Here is a 20,621-nt window from a genome sequence, read left to right as displayed (position 1 = left end):
TGGGAGGCTGGGGAGCCAGTGGTGGTTAGAGGAAGTCTATGACAACATACAAAAGGGAAGGAAAGGAAACATAAACCCTTCTCCTACCACATCGATGCAGTCGAGGCAGCCTGCTCTACCAAGACACCCAGAGAGGAAAAGCAGCACAGACACATTTAGAGACATAGTCATAGCAAACTACAGAAGAACACTGAGATTCAAGAGAAGCCCACACGAAGATAACAATGAACTTAATGATTACCTGGACAGCACAGCCCATCTCGGAAATAACATATGGTACCAGCACATGAAGGAAGTAGGACAAAGGCAGTCGGAAGGAGAATGCTTCGTCTGTGTTCTCCTACCATACAGCATGGGAAAATCCAAGATCTTCGTGGCTGTAGAAATTGATGTCCCTACAGCACAATGTATGTCACAAGTAGCAATTTGCAACACCAGAGGACAATTTATGGGAAGAGACGCCTCGTTGAATGGGCCAACGAAAATGATTACCCGGATGAAGATGGCTACGTCCAGGACATTAAAACAAGAAACCGAGCGCATACAAGGAATCACGTGATCAGGTACGAGAAGCCTGGCATCAAAAGATCAGGGATAAGATGGGAAGTTAACCTGAGGCTGAACGTTCAAGGAAAGACTGCAGAAGAGGCTCAAATCTGGAAAAACAGAGGCCAAATGCAGATCTGGGGGTCAGTGGTCTCCCCAGATGGATGGGAAGACTGAGTAGTAATCTGCCGAGCATGGACGGTCCTTGGAGCCTGCAAGGAAGTAATAGAGAATTCACAGAGGTTATGCAAACCTCTGTGGCCAAGGTGGACACAGGCACGAGGAAGATGGGAGAGAATCAAAACTGCGGACGAATCTTTGAAGCTCCAGGAATGACACAAGGAACCGCAGTTATTATGGACCATTACAGGGCGTGTGGATCCAAAGCATAAATAAGCTGCTGAACAACTGGGGAGGCATATGCACACTAGTGAACGTCCACATTCCCGCACTATTGATCCCTAAGAATGACCTAAAGTTGGACAGTTTCCCGAAAGCAGATGCTCATCTAAGAAGAAGGAGATCTGCGGAACTGGTATCCAGGATGAAGAGGGAAAATTACTTTTCTCCCAAATCAGGAGAACACAGGCTGTTCAGCCTCACCTCAACAGTACCCCTGCCCCACAACCAAGTTGGAGTGAATACTAAATGGTTGCAGATAACCAGATGGGAGTTATTGCAGACCATCAATACCACCATAAAAGGATTCAACGCAATCAAAGAAGAGCTGAGAGCAATCAGATTTATGACCCTCCAAAACAGATATGTGCTTGACATGATCACTGCAATGGAAATGGGGTGTTTGTACAAAAATCTGAAAATCATGTTGCACATTTGTACCATCACACGATGAAGAAAATGGGACCCTAACAGAGGCCATAAGCATGTTGACAAGCCTGAAAAACCAGATGATCGATGAAGGTGATGAAGTGGACGATGACAGCTGGTTTGGAGACCTATTCCCGTGGGTCCCACAATGGATGGCAAATATATTCAAGTTTCTGGGAGCTCTACTAGCAATGGTATTGCTAGGATTCTGTGTTATCAAGTTAATCATTACACAGTGCCAGAAAACTGCAAAGGAAACCATAGGGATACAAATAATGGTTGATGTCGAACCAGGATGGAAGCCCAGAGACCTGACTGATGAAGAAATAAGAGACTTCGTCAAAGCCAGCAAATTTGCGCCAGAGGGAACAAAGTTCACATATCGTAAGAAACAAAGAAAGTATGAAGGAAAATGGAACTACTGCAGCCCAAATGGACGATGTCAGCTAATGACATGAAACAAAGACGAACATGTGAAAACAGCAGGGAGTTTGAAGGGAATGATAAAAATATGGACTCCAAAGGCTCACACAATCACACCATCACGTACCAACGCAGAAGATGATGAGCATGACACTGAAGAATCAAAAGAAATGAATGCAAAAGAGGGTGCAGAAGTGGTCGATGAACCGACCAGAGGGGGGAGTGTAGAGGAGGTCCCAGACATGGCCTGCACCCCTTCCTCTCATTTTGAGGTACCAGGAGCGTACTCGCCAAGGTATGTGACGTATGAAAAGCAAATGAACCTACAAAGAGCTGCACTGGGACTCTGACCAGTATACATCAGAAGATCCATACTGGTTGAAGCACCCATAACCAGACAACCCTGGGCATCACGATACCCTATTAGACAGCCATACCAGCCGCTGATACGAAATGAGGAGTACCTACACACGGTCCACAAAGAGACCCCAAAAGCCTTAATGGAAGGCCAGTGGAAATGACACAAAGCCCTGAACAGACCCAAGAATGAACAAAAGCAGCTGTTGAAGATTACACGCCAGTGCGAGTAACTACGAAAATGAATGGAATAGACACAGAGGGGAGACAATGTTACAACGTGAGGAAACAGTGCTACGAGACAAGATGGAAGCAACCGTCCTGTTAAACGTGTGTAAATAGGCTTGAAACGCAAGATGCTAAGAAATCGATATTGCTTGCAATGCTTAGTAGAAGATAGAGCAGCAAGCGCCAACCATATATCTACCTCAATAAGGCACATTATACAAGTGCGACTCCATTTTGTAAAAGCAGAAAGGTACCCAGGCGGCGAGAGGCCTGACAGGCCAAGTTTCGAAACCCAGCCAAAGGCAAGAGAAGGAGTGGAATCGAAACTCAACAAAGAGCAGCTCATGCCTAGGAAATCGAGGTCAACCAGAGAAGGGGAGGAGAGCGTCAGCTCACAAGACTCCAACTTCAGAGCATACCAGCCTGCCTCATGAAGGTCAAGATAAGGGGGGCCCATGCAGGTGGCTATGCCGACACAGAATTAAATGCACTAAAAGCTGGAAACTGAAGCAGATTCATGGTGAACTAACACGTGACCAGCCAGGTGCGAAGAAGTACCATTCGCCTCATGTCATCCAGGACCTGAGGATGCCATAACTTTTCCCGATAAGAGACTACAGTTTCGAGGCCATCCTTAGCCAACTAATTGACACGTCGCTCTAAAACAATGATTGATGGAAGGGAGGCAGGGTGAAACTTGGGACACCAGGCACAGGGGTGTCCATTCTGCATGCTGCTAATTAAAAGTGGAAATGTATGTCTAGGGGTGTAACCTGCCCAATCACAATGGACCAAGTTATCGCCAATAAGACGTCATAGTTATAGTGACGTCTATCACGCATGATGTAGAGGGATGGGCGTAGACGCCCACCCGATAAGAGTTATCCAATCCGCATGCCCTATTATCATATACAGACATAACACCTATACTTAGGTTACCTTTCCTAACCAATTATATTGCATGATGATTTTTGTAAAGTTAGACGTCAATGATGACAAGTTTTATGCATAAAAGTACTGTTCAACTGAAGTTCGAGGAAGTCGGGGCAAGAGAGGTGATCGCAATGCTGCTGATTTCCATTTGTTTCCCTGTTTAACGTACTTGTCATTAAACAGACTTCCCTTTGCCAACTTACTGAGTCCTCATTATTGAGTTGTGCTGGAGTATGTGAATCCTGCACCCCCTTTCCTCACATGGTGCAGCTATCTTGTCTTACAAGCTCTGGAGGGTGAGTACTGACCTATGGGCCCGTCAGTAACTTCCTCCCCTCTTGAACAGTCGGAGTGAAGATTAAGCTGGTAGATGGGCAACTTTTCCAGGAGTTTGCCAATGAAAGGAGTGATGAGATTGGGCGATAGTTAGATGGGCATGAGGGGTCAGCTGTGGGTTTCTTGAGAAGAGGGTGCTTATGAGAGTGGGGAAGGGAAGGCTCCAGAGGTGATGGAGTGGTTGTAGAGATATGCCCCCAACTCTCTGCTTGGAGAAGAATCTGACTCTCAAAGAGTTGGAGGTGGATGAGTAGAGAGCTCAAGAAGGATATGTTTAGGAAGAGAAAGTTGGAGGTTGTGTGGTCCCAGGCCCCAGACAGATTTGTGGACGATGCAAAGGGTCTTGAACTTGATGCTTGCAGCCACAGGAAGCCAGTGAAGAGATTTCAGAGCTGGAGAGATACGATCCCTCTGCTTGAGGCCAAGAACAAGTCTCATAGTCCTGTTCTGGATAAGTTGTAAAGGTTGAAGAGTAGAGACAAGCAGATTTAAAAACAGGCTGTTGCATTAGTCCAGCCGTGAGAGGACCAGTGAGCTTCTGCGGGAAAGTGAGAAAAGGCAGAATACCTCTGAGTAGGTGTAGCTGAAAGTGTGACTACTTAGAGACGTCAGAGATGTGAGGCGAGAAGGAGAGGGTGGAGTCGAAGATGACACCAAGTTTCTTAGCCTCACAGGAAGGAGCAGGAAGAGGGCTCAGGGTGGGCAACCAGAGAGAGAGAGGAAAGGAGGGAGCAGGTGTCCCGATGAGGATGATCTCAGTCTTACTGGCATTAAGGCAGAGATCATTGGCGGCACACCATTCCTGAATTGCGACCAGACAGCCTGGTATAAGAGAAGAAGCAGAGGCGGCTGAGGGGAGCCTGATGGAGAGCTGGGTGTCATTCAAATAACACTGAAAGTTAGAGCAGAATGTAGCGATGCAGGGGGCAAGTGGTGCCAGGTAGTGGTTGAAAAGCCAGTGAGGAAGGTTAGACCCTTGGGGAACACCACAAGTAGAGAGAAAAAATAGAAGAGAGGAAAGAAATCAGTTGGACCTAGGAGGGTCCAACTGGGTTCAGAGGAGGGAGCAAATATGTGCTGTACCGAAGCATCAGCGGATGAGAGACTGAAGCAGGTGCACCAGGCCGGTTCTTCAAGAAGAGCGAGGATCTCACAGAGTACTGCAATATGTACTATCCACCGGCTGTCTGGGAAGGAAATAATCAAATAAGTTAGTCAGGGACCTCTCTTTGCACACTAAAACCCTAGCACATGGGCTAAAATTTAATTTTGCAAGCTACTGTACATTACAGGCATAAAAAGCTACTTGCCCTCTCAATTCTCCATAAACATTCAGCACACAATGTTGTACCCACCAATAGTCGTCAATGATCACTTCTCAATGGCTAGTGGTGAGTGCACATTTTGAGGCTTGCCCTAGCACACTAGATCCATGCGCACCTGTACTCTAGGTACACCCTCCTCTGCAACCCTCTGTCGAGGCATCCAGCAATCAGCCAGTAAGGTGGGCTAGCAGGAGAAGGTCACCTTGCATGTTGTGCCGCTTTCAGCCCGCAACCGTTCATCTCCAGTGCTTGATTTGTGAAAAAAGAAGTGCCAGGGCCCAAATATTCTTGGCTCACTAATGCCGGCCCTGGGGCGCTGACGCCCCAGCTCAGTGCTAGATCGGCCCACCACCAGCCCATCACATTGCTGCTGCTCCATGTCGCATGTTTGGCGCTGCAGCAACTGCTGACACGGGCTAGTAGTGGCCATGCATTCAGTGGATGGGGGTTAAGCTCACTTTTAGTTCTCAAACCATGAACTGTGCCCGTCTTTGCACCTAACCTCACATGACCCAGTTGTGAATACTATTGCCTTATCTTTTCTTCTGAAAATTCTCCAGCTTTTAAGTTAGAGCAGAGGATGGTCCCTCCAGAGTTTCATCAGTGCCTCCCACAGTCCTGATCTCTCTTCGATGCCACATTTTTTCCATTCAGAGTGCCTGCTAGAAAATGTTATTTTGTGCCTCTAAGTACAATCTTTGCTAGGACTTGTGGTAAAGAATCAATTAGTCTGACAAATATCTCTTGGTGTATGGTCTTTGCATCAAAAAATGTTTCAACAGAACTGTTTCCATCGAATTCCAACGAACGAAAAAAAGTGCATCGAATGCATTTTTTTAATTGCTTTTTGGGGGTTCCACCCCCTAGCCCCTCGTTTTGACCCCTTAAAAAACCACCCCGAACAAAATTAACCCTTGAACACAAACACATCTATTCGATGAATATTGTTTCATTGGTTGGAATTCGATGGAAAATGTTTAGTTGGAACAATTTTCGATGGAAAGAGTAGATACCAGATCTCTTGTATCGTGGGATTGTCTTCTGATGTCTTGAGCAATTATCATACTTAAAAATGCAACCCTCAGACATGAAAGAGGACATTTTACGAGCAACATGAGCACCCACTGCTCCCTGTCAGCTGTGGCCCGAGCCAACGCTGCTCTTGCCAGTGACTCTATACGACGACTGGCGCATGGCTGTAGAGAAGAGAATCAAGAGCTCGAGCTTCTGAATCTTTTTCAAGGATGCAGTGCTCTACAGTGGCGTAAAACCATTGAGCTAACTAGGCTTCAGCCCCCACCACCACACCCCTCCCTCTAAAATGTTGGGGTATGTTGAGTAGACCTGGCTGGCCTACACACAGTCCTAATATTGACCTGATATTGGTTGTGGTAAACCCACTTGTGGTGGGAGTGGAGTGCGTGTATAATTCTTTTATTAATGAGGCACCGCAGTGAGCTCCCGCTGTTTTAGGGCAGTGAGACTTTCATAATATTTTCTAAACCTAAATTACAAGTGTGCACGTGTGTGTGTTTGCAGAAACGCTCGGGGAATGAGAGAAAAACTTAAACCTGGGTCATTTTTTGTGCGTATTTAACTGTCTGTGCCACTTTCCTCTGCCATGCCAATGTGTATCTTGCTACTGCGTGGGATACATGTTTCCGAGCGCGGCGAGGCAAGGCAGGGGAACAAGGGAGGACAAAAGAACGATTTGAAGGTGACGACGAGGGTGCCACAAAATGGAGGAGGCACCCCCGATAACCCAGGCAGTGTCTCTCACATGACCTCCCCCCTCTCTGGAAAGGGGGGGAGGTGCCGGGACCAGCGCGGCAAAAAGCAGGAAAGCCCGCGAATTGGGGAAGTGCGGCAAAGCACAAGGAAAGCCCGCGAAGGGCAGACAAAGGAAGGTGGGAGGGGCCTCCCCCTTTATAACAAACGGGATCTGCGAGGGAAAGCAGCATCCAGCCCCGTCGCTGAGGACACGCACCCGGGAATAATCGCGGAAGGAGTTTTTCGTTGGACTGCAGTGCGAGGAGAAGTCAGGAGAAGAAGATTCCCGGGACGCCTAGCAGGAATTTTCGCTACGGCAGGAAGGCGTGAACAGAGAATCGCGGCGCCGACAGAGGGAGCGGCTGATCCTTTTGCCAACATCAGGAAACAGTGCGTTGAAAGAAGGAGAGGCGCAGCGGCCGCCACTAGAGCAGAACAGCGACGACTGGAGCACAGGGGAAGTGTGCGGAGCCCATCTGAGGAACAGGACGCGCAGCGACTGCCGCTCGGGCTGGTGCAGCGATGCCGGAACACGAGGGAGGTGAGCGGAACACGGCGGAGTAGCAAAGACGCGCAGCGACCGCCGCTCAGGCTGGTGCAGCGACGCCGGAACACGAGGGAGGTGAGCGGAACACGGCGGAGGAGCAAAGACGCACAGCGACCGCCACTCGGGCTGACGCGGCTATGCCGGAGCCGTAACAAGTGCGGAAGAGGCGCACTGGGTGGCACACATCACTCGATAGCAGCAGGCGTTGGAGGGCCCTAATTACTACAGGCACGGTGCTTTCGCCAGCTAACGAGTCTCAACCCAATGACTCACTTTAAGGGTTGAGCATTTTGCCCGCACCGCTCGTGAACCGAGCGATAACCGAACTACCTTTTGGACAATTAACGCTCGTCACTACAAGAGCCAGAGCACAGGCCGGCAAGGAGAACACGTGGGCAACAAGGGTGGACTGGCACTAAACTTGGCTCTTTGGGCAGCCATACAAGACACGGGGGATACGGCTGCATCAGCCCTTGGGAACACAGCCAGCAACAAACATGGACCTGGAAGCCTTCATCTCGATGGCCAAACTGGTGGTGGCCAAACACGGAAGCGACTGGATGGAGGGTCTGGTTAGTCAGCCAGAGGAGGTGCAGCCAGGGACAAGCGAGTGCCCGGAATCACCATTGATGGTCCGGAATGAGGAAGATATTCAGGATCTCGAAGGGGAAGGGCAAGACGAAGAAGAAGAGGAGCCATCAGGCAAAAAGAGGAGAGTGATGACCCAAAGGGCCTTAGCAAGCAAGGAGCAAGCGGCCAAAAACAAGAAATCAAAAGTGACTGGGGCAAGAAGCAAGGGAAGGGCACAGGAGGTTGTGGCCGTACCGGCGCCTGAGCCTGTGGAAGCACCAAGGAAGCAGGGAGCACCCAGCAGGCCTGTAACCAGACCGGTGGCCGCAAGGGAGGAAGGCCCCACGACCATGGAGGCTGTGAAAGGTATGGTGATGCAATGTATGCAAGCCTGGGGGAGTGGGGGCAATGGTCAATTGTTGAGCGGGAATGTCAATGCATTTAACCAGTTGGGAAATGGGGCAGCTGTAGTACAACAGAATGGTTTGGCAACAGGTGCGGGGGCTGGGGTCCCGGTGGGGTACCAGCAAGCAGTGAACCTCACTAGCAGGGGGGTTCCGGGGCCAGGGAACCAAGGGCTGGGAGCCTGGTCAGTGCCTACGGGTCTCTCTACCATTGGGGTTCCAGGGTTAGGGAGCCAGGGGCTGGGTTTATGGCCTACACCAGCAGCAGTGAATGCTAGAGTTCCGCAGCCGAATAATCAAGGGGGCGGCATGATGGCAAATAACGATACCAGAGGTCCCATTGCCACACAGGCCACGCAAATTCAGCAGCCCATAACGGCTACTGGCACGGTTTCAGTGGTTGGGGGTGGCCCAGGGAATCATTTGGGGCTAGCTGCAGGGGGGGCAGCGCAGCCTTCTACATGGTGGGGGCAGGGTGTGACTAACACAGGGTTAACCCCTGGGCCTACTCCTATGGTCAGCCAGGACAGAGTGTGGGGTACAATGACACAATATGGGAGGTCAATGCCGGGGTTCGTCCCGGTTAGGGTGGTGGTTAATTCTTTATCTTGGTACATACCATTGTCAATCAAAGAAAGGGTATGGAGGAAGGAATTCATAGAGATTTTGGAACTAGTGGGGATGGAGCCTTTGGGAAACGGGTTAAAAGAACTGTCGGAGAAGGAAAAGGAAAAGCGAGACAAAGAAACACCCAAAACAGAGGCTACCATGCACAACTGGTTAAAGGCATTTTTGGTGTACACTTCAATAATGCTAGAGAAATACCCACAGGACGCCTTAGCAATGCTAGCCTATGGCCATTACATTCAGGATATTTATTTAAAGCATGGGGGAGAAGGGTGGCTATAATATGATCGGGCATTCCGACTGAAAATGCAAGTATGGCCAGCCCTGTCTTGGGATGAGATGGATGTGGGTGGTATTGTGGATAAATTGGTACTCACAGGAGAAGGAAACGAGAAAACCACAGAGGAAAAGCCCCAGGTGTGGAGGGGCAGGGGAGGTTTCACCCGGCGTGGGAGGGCGTCCTTTCGTGGGCACTCCTCCTGGAACAGCAGAAGCAGCTACCAGGGGGAGCAAGCGGAATGCTGGAGAGTTAATTCAGAAGAGGGTTGCCCGTTTGGTAAATCCTGTAAATTTAGGCACCCCCGCGGAAGCAGCGGCAAAGACCGCAGCACCGCCTCCAGCGAGGGCAAGCGCAGGAGCAGTCTGAAAGGGAAAGACAAGGTCAAAAAAGAATGATGGGGACATAGGGAGGTTTGAACCAGCCCTGAAATTAAGATGTAATGGTTTGATTAAAAACGGGTTACCAACTCCGATCAATTTGCAAGCAATGACTCTGTGGTTAAATGTCTATCATAACTGTTGTGATGTCAGAATGTTGTGGGAAGGTTTCAGGTGGGGGTTCAAGATTCCATGCGCAGAAGTAAAGAGGGGTGTGGAGGCGCGCAACCTGCGCTCAGCGCTAGGGATGCCCGAAATGGTTGCCCAAAAAGTTGCGAAAGAAGTACGCCTGGGCAGAGTGGTTGGGCCTTTCAGGCAACCACCGATCCCGAACTTGGTAGTGTCACCACTGGGCTTGGTGCCCAAGAAAGAAGAGGGGCAGTACCGTTTAATCCACCACCTCTCCTTTCCCGAAGGGGATTCAGTCAATGACGGGATTAGTGAGGAAAGGGCCAGGGTGCAGTACACTTCCTTTGAGGAGGCAGTGGAGATGGTGAAAGCTGCTGGGAAGGGAGCCCTTATGGGAAAGTCTGACATTGATTCTGCGTTTCGGTTACTACCCATTCATGCTGCAAGCCAACTCTTACAGGGTTTTAAAGTCGGGAATATCTACTACTATGACAAGTGTCTACCGATGGGGTGCGCTATTTCTTGTGCTTATTATGAAGCATTTAGCTCCTTTCTGGAGTTCACGGTGAAGCAGGAATGCCCGGAAGGGTCAGTGGTACATTACCTCGATGATTTTCTGTTTATCGGGAGGGAGGGGTCTGAAGAATGTAAGAACCTTATGGGCACATTTGAGAGGTTGATGAAGGAAATGGGGGTTCCGTTGACAAGAGAGAAAACGCTGGGCCCAGTCACTTGCCTTACCTTTTTGGGAATTGAGATTGATTCCGTGAGAGGGGAATGCAGGATACCACAGGACAAGGTGTTGAAACTGAAAGGGATCATCAAGGAACTAAAGGGGAAGAAGAAGGCGACCTTGAAGGAACTCCAGGTCCTCGCAGGCTCTCTCAATTTCACCGGGAAAGTCATCCTGGTGGGCAAGACTTTCGCCAGGAGTGTGGAGCTGAAAGGCTTGCAGCATGCATGTCAACATGTCAGGCTTTGGTCTGAGGTGCGGAATGACCTGGACATGTGGGACTCTTTATTGGACAATTTTAACGGGGTGTTAATATGGCGTAACACCGAGGGCAGTGAGGGCAGGCGTAAATTGTTTACGGACTCATCAGGAGCATGGGGTTTCGGGGAAATCCTGGACGACAAGTGGTGTGGGGTGGCATGGCCAGAGGAATGGCAAAGGAAGGGGGTCACTAAGGACATCACGCTGTTGGAACTCTTCCCCATTGTGGTAGCTTTAAGCTTTGTGGGAACAATTGGCAAACAGTAGAATCATGCTCTGGTCAGACAACTTAGCGGTGGTCCAAATCATTAACCAAGGTTCCGCCAGTGGCAGAAGGGTTTTGCGTCTGCTAAGGGAGTTGCAGCGATGCATGTTAGCAAGAAATATACAGGTGCGAGCCAGGCACATTCCCGGGGTACTGAACACGGCAGCTGATGCTCTCTCTCGTTTACAGTGGGGGAAATTCTGAGAGAGTTGCCCGGGAGCAGAGAAGGTGATGTCCCTGTTCAAAGCGCAGTGGTGGGACATGATCGGGGTAATCTGAGTACCCTCATCCAGACGGCCCTGGCACTACAAGGAGATTTAAGACTTGCTGGGAGCGGTACCTGAATTTCAAACGAGAGGTACTAAGAGAATACCAGCAAGAGTCGCCAGTAAGGGCCTTCGTGGGTTGGGGCTGGCGTGAAGGAAAATCCAGGTCATGGATGGCTCACCATCTGTCGGCTATCGCCCACTTCTGTAAACTAGCAGGGGAGAACGACCCTACTAAAGAACACTATATTTGTTTGGCGATAAAAGGGTGGGCTAAACAAGGAAAATCAAAAGGGGATGTAAGGAGGCCCATTGATGTGGTTAAGCTGCAGAAGGTGGTGGTGTGTCTGGGGCAAGTTTGCCACGGGGAGTACAAAGCAGCATTATTTAGAGCTGCCTTTACTTTAGCCTTCTTTGGGGCTTTCAGGGTGGGGGAACTGGTACCAGAGAACAAAGGTGCGAAGGGGACAAGGAATTTACAAATTCAAGATGTGCACTGTTCAGAACAGCAAGTGACAGTATGGTTGAAAAGCTCAAAGACGGACCAGGAAGGCAGAGGGTGCACTGTATCATTACAACTCATCACAGGCAGCGTGATATGTCCAGTCAAGGCAGTGTCAGGATATCTCAAGCTGTGACCCCCATCGGTAAAGGAAGCTCCACTACTCATCCATCAGGATGGCTCAGCATTAAGTCGCTTTCAGTTTAAAAGGGTGATGGAGTTGGCCTTAGGGGGAATCGGGGAGACGGTAGGGGTCTTTGGGACACATTCTTTCCGGATTGGGGCGGCCACCTCAGCAGCAGCAGTGGGCATGGGCGAAGTGGAAATCAAACAGATTGGGAGGTGGACATCTGGTTGTTTCAGAAGATATATCAGGCCTGAGAAAATTTGAGGTTTAAGTGTTTTCTCGCTCTTTTTCACCAGCGCCTGCCCGAAGAAGGAAGAAGTCAGTATGGGTGGTAGGACACTCTTTTGTGTCTAGAGCAGGGGCAAGCTGGACAGAGGAGCAGGAAAAACCGACGGCGGGCGAGTTCAGGATAGGTTGGCACGGGGTGCCGGGGATGAAGTGGGCACAATTGCACAGGCAGGTGCACAATTTGCTGAAAAACAAAGAAAAACCAGACATATTGGTTATCCATTTAGGGGGGAACGACCTCACAAGTTTAGGGAGGGGGGCCTTGATGCGTGAAATAATGTTTACACTACAGGAGCTAGCGGGACAATTGGGGGAAACAGAGATTGTTTGGTCAGAAATCATTCCGAGGCCGGAATGGCGAGGTGCAGATAAACACGCAGCTGTGGAAAAATCCAGGAGGAAACTGAACTGTGCGATGGCAAAGTTCTGCAAAGGCAGGGGCTTTGAGCAAGTCAGGCATAGCCTGATCAACCTGAAATCCCCGGAGTACTTCCACAAGGATGGGGTGCACTTGAGCCCGTTGGGCATGGAGCTTTTCTTTTGGAATATCTGCACAAAAATACTGGAGCTATAGGAGGAAGGGGGAGCCACGGTGGGCGGTAACCCACTCGTGGCATGGCGGTGTTTGGCCGGACAAACACATGAGACAGACTCCGGAGTAGCCAGGGGAAAGCAAGAAGGGTCTTCGCTCTTCTTGGACCCAGCACCCCTTGGGAGCCTAAGCGGCAGGGGCGTTGTGGAGGAACAACTAGGGCTCAGCTTCCCCCAAGGAAACGCACTCTCCCCGCCCAGGAACACCTGCAGGGGCAGGAGAGGCTCGGACGCAAAGGTTGGGAGAGTTGGGCCTACTCGGATCGCTTGCCGAAGGAAAGGGAGAAGCAGGACACTTTTGGACACGGAGCAGTCGCCGCATCTTATGATTCATTTCCACAAATGTGTGCAGTGTGATTTGTTGGTGTTCTTGTGGAATAAATTTGCGGCTCTTTATGCCAAAAACTAAACATGTCTCATTATACACTTTTTCTGGGGGGAAAAGGTAATGAGCTTTGGGTATGTTGGTTACCAATGGACAGATGCCAGGGTTATGAAGGTGACGACGAGGGCACCACAAAATGGAGGAGGCACCCCCGATAACCCGGGCAGTGTCTCTCACATGACCTCCCCCCTCTCTGGAAAGGGGGGGAGGTGCCGGGACCAGCGCGGCAAAAAGCAGGAAAGGCCGCGAATTGGGGAAGCGCAGCAAAGCACAAGGAAAGCCCGCAAAGGGCAGACAAAGGAAGGTGGGAGGGGCCTCCCCCTTTATAACAAACGGGATCTGCGAGGGAAAGCAGCATCCAGCCCCGTCGCTGAGGACACGCACCCGGGAATAATCGCGGAAGGAGTTTTTCGTTCCCACCCACCAACCCTATGAACAAAAACAGACATGCCTGGTCGTCGACGTCGCAGGACGACAAGGCGATGTGGCGGTGTTTGGCCGGACAAACACATGAAACAGACTCCGGAGGAGCCAGAGGAAAGCAAGAAGGGTCTTTGCTCTTCTTAGACCCAGCACCCCTAGGGAGCCTAAGCGGCAGGGGCGTTGGGGAGGAACAACTAGGGCTCAGCTTCCCCCAAGGAAACGGCACTCTCCCCGCCCAGGAACACCTGCAGGGGCAGGAGAGGCTCAGACGCAAAGGTTGGGAGAGTTGGGCCTACTCGGATCGCTTGCCGAAGGAAAGGGGGAAGCAGGACACTTTTGGACACGGAGCAGTCGCCGCATCTTATGATTCATTTCCACAAATGTGTGCAGTGTGATTTGTTGGTGTTCTTGTGGAATAAATATGCGGCTCTTTATGCCAAAAACTAAACATGTCTCATTATACACTTTTTCTGGGGGGAAAAGGTATTGAGCTTTGGGTATGTTGGTTACCAATGGACAGATGCCAGGGTTATCACTAGGCCAGTGACATTGAGAACGTGCAAGTGCAGGATTATGAACGCACAAGTATATACTAATATATATGCGGTGCAAACAGGACACTGGACGCCCATTGTAAAGTAATCACACACACAGTACACTTGCAGCAAGCAACAAGATAATTACGAAGCACTTAAGTAAACATTCTGTATGTATTTTATTCAGATTATCAGTCCAGAGCCCTGGAAAGCAGTAATGTGAAAAACGGTAAGAAAAGGACCAGCCATGCCATCACTTCAACGTGATGTCCATGCCTTGCTTGTGAACAGGGCAAAGGGGCAACTGGCCCGGGCCGACCTGGCAATTTACAGGTTCAAGTCAGTCTGAGAGAGAGTCTCAGTGAGATCTCAGGGAGATCATTAGACTGAACGAGGTGTACTACTACTTGCCACCAGGCCGGGATGTGGGTGACCCTGGGATGATCCATCCGATAATCAGACTTAATTTCACCTTTTCACACATTTATTTACTCGTACAGCTACTCACCTCTTGAGACTAGGCTTAGGCTAGAGGAGCCTGAGCCGCGTGCTGGGAGCTGGAGCCAGTGGACAGAGGAGGAGGACTACTAGTCCCGCTGCTGGGACAAGTAGACCAGACTTGCTGGCACCAGTTCCGGGGTCCCGCCCCAACTTGCTGCTGACTGTGCGCCACTCTCTCCGCCTGCCTGTGCGCACCAGCTAGCGCCAGTGTGTGATCTCAGACTCAGTGAGTCTGTTCCTCCCTGCCTGGCTGGCACGCACGGACAGTCACGCACGGTACTCACACACGTTCAGAAAATGGGTGACCCGTGACCTGACCTGCAGGCTGCACGTTGGCAGTGGAGGCCAGGCAATTTAAAAAAAAGCTGGTGACCATACGCAGGAGGAGCATGATTATGGGCGGTGGCCTGCTGGCGCACGCAGGCAGCTGAGTTTTAATTGATTAGACAAGGAAAGAAGGACCAAAATGAGTGCTGGTGCCCAAAAAAGAGTGCCAGTGTTGCCCACCGGCAAACACCGGCACACATTAAGCACTTGTTTATCTCCACAAAAGGCAAATTGTGCAATCAGCGATGCAGAAAGTCTGTAGTATAGCACCGCTGACATACCACAGCACGGCAGCAAGTGTAATGTTCTTGGTACTGTGATGGCAGCATCCTAAAGTAGCGGTGGTCATTCACCATGTTGGAAAAAGAGGGTACCATGGTTGAATCTAATTACTGCATAATTAATGACTTTGTTCTTTAATCGTCAACTTAAAGCAGATGGGATTTTTTACATTTTCAGTGTATATTCATAGGCAAGGTCATAATTTAAAAAAAAATACTTTTAAAAGAATCCGTTCATTGTGGGATGTGGGTATTTAAACCAGCACACTGCAAATGTAATCACCCCTGGGCGCAGTGAACATCTGATTGAAGGCCAGGGCTGGTGGGTGCAGGTGGGTGATGTGAACATGTAAGCCACTGTCTAGAAGGCAAGTTGGCATTTCAGTTTTTTCCAACTTGCCCAATCCAAAGGTTTTCCATAGGTGTTTGCCAAGGAAGGCAGGAGATTAATTTAGCTATTGTGTTGTGTTCCGAGTTGTTGGAGTTGAGGGCAGGAAGGAGTGACTTAGCGTAGTGTAAATGGTAACTTATTGTTTACAGTAGTGCTCTACTCTGGGTTGGGCTCTTATTCGCAGGCCTCCACTCTTTCTCTCTGTCCTATCATTCTGGCTTTAGGGTTGCCCGAGACAATGCTGAGGTGCTAACACCTTCCCATACTGTTTTGTTTGTGTAGGTGTTAAGGCAGTTGTGGGTGTTGGTGGGTGTGCAAATCCGTGTAGTGGTGTAAATGAAGGTCTTGGTGTGGATGTGAGTGCAGATCTGAGTGCAAGTGTGAGCTCGAGTTGGTCTGAGTGTGAATAGAGGTATGACCATGCGTGTGAGTGCAGGACTGACTGTGGGTGGGGGTGTGGGCTTGTGCAGATCAGAATGTGATTGTGATTGTAAATAAGCGTGGGCTTGAGCAGGTCTGAGTGTAGGTGTGAGTAGAGTTCTGTCTAGGTTTGGTTGAAGCTCTGGGTGGGTGTGAGTATAGGTCTGAGTGTTGGTGTGCTGCCTGTGTTGTTTACACATCTCATTTTACACCTGGATGCTTAAAGTCAATGAATATGCATATTCTAGCAGCAGTGCTCGTGTTGTAGCACACAGGGTGTGCTGGCCTGGCTCCTGCGCGGTAGGTAGCGTGCCTCGCTTTAATTGGCTGCGTCTCTCCAGATACATTGTTCGTTGTTTGATCTGCATTCACTCAGCCTGCGAGTCACCACTGGCCCCCGTCTGCTCCCCTCTGACAAGAACCAGCGATTCCCCTGGACAGAGACAGGGTAAGTGCCAGAGTGATTATGGAGGTTGGGGTAAAACAGACCCACCTGCTGTTTTCCACGTAATGCTTTTCTGTCTGAAATAGTTGTATTTTCGTAGCAAGGTATTGACACGCCAGTGTATGACAACCGCACACAACTCAGCCCACAATGCGCATTATTGCGACCCGAAGGTTGGTTATTTTTGGAACACATCCAGGGCAACCAATTGGGTGCAGGGTGAGGTGGGGAGTTGGCGTATGGTGGCAGGGTTCCGCTTTTATGCAGCCCCTGTTAACTGTTTTGAACAGTTGTGATGTATACAATGTGACTACTCCCCTTTCAAAAGTGAGTGTGCTTTTAGATTTTACTCGTATTCGTTGCTGGATGTTTGTGCTCGATTACAATTCCGTCACCCTGTCAGTGGTCGTCTGGTGCCGGCAGTGTGCAAAGGGTGCGTTATACCACTTCTGATTTCCACTGTAATTTCTGAAAATTCCTCAATTGACACAATGATAGGATTTCTTTTAATTTATGAACATGGATTTTGTGTTCAAGTAATAATCAAATCACATGGCATAAAATAAACACGATTGTTGTGTAAAAAAAAACTAACAAATAAGCCACTCCTTTCTCTGTTGAAACTAAATCTGAGAGGATGCATTCCGACCAGCAGAAGCATTTGGGCCAAACCAAGGAGAAAACGTGGGTTCTGTGTAAGTTGACAAATATTTATATTGGTGCAAGCCTTTCTCAGAGACCTGGTTCTGCTCACACTGGACACATGCAGCCTATAAGCAAAGACACGTATCTATTGATGACGTTAGCCAGGGGCGTTGCTAGGGGGGGGGCTAAGGGGGCTATAGCCCCTGATCTTTTGGTTGTAGCCCCGGATAGAATCTCAGGAGCTACAGCCAAAAGACTAGCTAGCCCCCAGTCCCAACAGTTCCGACATCAGTTTAGCCCCGGGTCTTTTTCAGACCTAGCAACTCCCCTGACGTTAGCCTTCCATTGGCAGGGGTTACATTATGCATTTGCACTTCAGACACCCCCAACACCTGCATGTGGCCACCATTGAGAATCTGTTCCGTGGAGCGCCCGATGAGTGTGTCCAGGCTTTGAAGTCTTATGCAATACCTGGATGTGGATTTGTTTGTTTGTTTGTTTGTTTTGTTTTTATTACTTATATTGCGCACCAGACCTGGGGTAACCGGGCGCATTTTATAAGACAACTCAAAGCTTGGTTACAGGATCACATGGCAAATAAAGCAAAGAGGAAACATATAAAGTAATAATCTACAAAATATACAGGAATATACAACAGGCGAAAATGCGGATGCATGTATTTACAGTCCTAATCAGAAGCTCCTGGGATGAATAAGTCTAGGCAGTGGATGATCTATTGTGTGTCAGTATGTTTGATCCACGTTATGAGGTTGTGTCGGAAAGTGAGGAAGGGTTGATCCGTCTTCAGGGAGGGTGGAAGGGAGTTCCAGAGTTGAGCTGCTTTCACCTGAAAGCTGCAGCCACCAACTTTAGTCAATTTGACTCTAGGTATAGATATGTTGTTGGAGTTGGCAGATTTGGTTTTAGGTTTTAATCTCGTGAATCTCGCAGAGAGGTACTGCGGTGCAGCGCTGTTTAGGCATTTGTGGACCAAAGAGGCGACTTTTAGTTGGATTTTCTCCCGAGTAGAGAGCCAGTTATTGGCTCGTCTAAATTCGGTGATGTGGGCTCTCCTGGGAATACTAAGTGCTGCTCTGAGCGCATTGTTCGGCAAAATATGACTTCCTTATTAGCCCCAATATAGAGCGAATTGCAGTAGTCCAGTTTTGATAACACGAGCACTCTCGCGAGAGTGATACAGCTGTTGTTCGATAGGAAGGGTTTGCCTGCTCTTATCAATTTACAGGTATAGGCGGTTGCGGAAGCCAACGCATTGACCTGCTTGTTGAAAGAGAGGGTGGAGTCCAGGTAGAAGCCCAGGGTTTTTACCGCATGGGCGGTTGTAATTTGGTTGTTGTCAATGTTAAAAGAGGAGTAGTTGGGGCCCAGTTTTTTGAGGGTGGGGGGTGTGCCCAGGATGATGATTTCAGTTTTGTCATCATTCAGGCATAGTCCGTGAGTGGCCATCCATGCCTGGATGATGAGATATACTCTGTTCACCAAGGTCAAATCCTTGTCGTAATCACCGGTAAGTGGTAGGAGAATCTGAGTATCATCTGCATAATTAGTGTAGGTGATACCAAGAAGGTCCAGATCATCGAAAAGGGGCTTAGAGAAGATGTTGTAGAGTGTAGGAGAAACACAGGATCCCTGGGGCACACCACATGTGATAGGGATGGAGTCTGCTGCCGCAGTAGTGGAGAAAACTCTCATGGTCCTATTATTGAGGAAGGATTGGATCCAATTTGTGGCTTCTTCTGAGAAGTGCGCGGCTATATCCAAGTGCCTACAAAGGACCTTGTGGTCAACAAGGTCAAATGCAGCTGATAAGTCCAGGAGGAGGAGTAAGGCTGGTTTGCCTTGATCCCTTAGCTCGTCAATTTGCGCCTTTAGGTCTAAGAGGGCAGTTTCAGTCCCATGCTGGGTACGGAAGCCAGACTGCCGTGCTCCTAGTAAATTGTTAGATTCAAGGTGGTTCTGTATTTGTGAGTACGCCACTTTGTCTATGATTTTTAGGAGGAATGGCACAGTAGTGATTGGGCGGTAGTTCGTGGGTATGGCAGGGTCTAGCGTCTGTTTTTTAAGCAATGGGAGCACCCAGGATTCTTTTAGGTTACTAGGTATGGAACCTGTTGCGAATGAGGCGTTAATGAGTTTAGGGATAAAGGGAGCCAGGTCTCTAGCTGCGTCCTTTATCAGTTGGGCTGGACATTGATCCCCCTGGCAGTTAGATGGTTTGAGTGAGAGTATGATTTTTTCTGTCTCAATAATAGATACTTTAGTAAACTTAAAGCGAGGGTTGTTGATGTTATTTTTGGGAGGGGCGATAGCTGTTTTGGGCTTAGTATCTAGACTGAGCGAGGATTTTTTCAAGGCAATTTTGGATTGGAGAGTTGTCACTTTGTTAGCTAGGGCTTGCTGAATGTTAGTGCACCATATTTTGTCTTTGACACAGTTGTCAGGCACTGGGATGGGGGATTCTATTTCCTTTAGGATAATGAAGAGTTCCTTCATGCTGTGGTTGGCTTGGGCTATTCTATTGTTGTAGGTTTCCCGTTTAGCCGACAGTATTTCCTTTTTGTAGAGGGTAGATATGTCTCTCAGAGTGCTCTTATTTTCTTCCGATGGTTGTAGTTTCCATGCGACCTCGCATTGTCTTTTTTGGTACGAAGAGTTTTTAGATGGGGGGTGCACCAGGAGTTGAGGTGGGCTTTGGGTTTGCTGCGTCTTATTTTGAGTAGTGCAATTATGTCCCAGGCAGAGGACATAATTTTGTTGTACTGACGTTGGTGGAGGTGTGTCTAGCGACATAGGAGATGATGGTAGCCTCAAGGCTGATGGTGGCCCGGAAAGGTGAAGGGGATCTCCGGACCTTTGATGGGGATGCAGAGATTAAAAGTGATGCAGAGGTTGATGTTTGATGCAGTGGTGTTTGGTCATTTGGTGGTTTACTGTCATGTGGGGCATGGCGGGTATGTGGTGGGTGATGTAGGTAATGGTGATGTAGCGGGTGATTGACATGTAGACGGTAAAGATTAAGTGGCATGGTGGACGACATGAAGGTTGGCTTGGAATGGCGGGGGGATGTGGGCGATGGTGATGTGGAGGTTGATGTGATACAATGAGAGTTGTGGGAGAAAAGGGGGTTTGGAGAGTGGGTGAGGAGACAGATACAGAGGGGAAGGTGGGGGGGGTTTGGGGATATTTTGTGGAGTGTGGATTTGGCAAGAGGTAGAGTTAGATGGGAAAGCCAGTCAGGGGTGGTGATAAATTGGTAGTTGACGTGGATGAGGACAACTGGGTGTGCTGGGTTAGTTGGAAACGGTTTATTTATTTATTTAGTATCAGTTTCTACAGTGCCAGCCACAATATAGAGGAGGAAAGAGGGCACAGAAAAAAAAGGTGGCTGAAAATACAGGGCATACACAGTTCTTGGAGCAGTCCGTACATGTATAGCAGGGACCAAGATAAGGTGAGAATGGCAGAACAAGAGGTCACAAAACAAGAGCATTGCAGTCTATCAATAAGATTGGGCAGTCATGAGAGGCGGGCAG

General features: G+C 49.1%; 1 protein-coding gene across 1 annotated transcript in view; it reads left to right on the top strand.

The window, feature by feature from the left end:
- The first annotated feature begins 16,310 nt into the window (after positions 1 to 16,310).
- LOC138471920 (ectonucleoside triphosphate diphosphohydrolase 8-like) overlaps positions 16,311 to 20,621 on the top strand; it is a 349,536-nt gene continuing 345,225 nt past the window's right edge. The window contains exon 1 of the mRNA XM_069609793.1: positions 16,311 to 16,425. The gene's annotated coding sequence lies outside the window, so the exon portion shown is untranslated. The remainder of the gene's footprint in view (positions 16,426 to 20,621) is intronic.

This window comes from Ambystoma mexicanum, chromosome 8 (genome assembly GCF_040938575.1).
Source record: "Ambystoma mexicanum isolate Mex_15411 chromosome 8, UKY_AmexF1_1, whole genome shotgun sequence".
Lineage (NCBI taxonomy): Eukaryota > Metazoa > Chordata > Amphibia > Caudata > Ambystomatidae > Ambystoma > Ambystoma mexicanum.
Note: the sequence above shows the minus strand (reverse complement) of the source record. Positions and strands in the feature narration are given on the sequence as shown.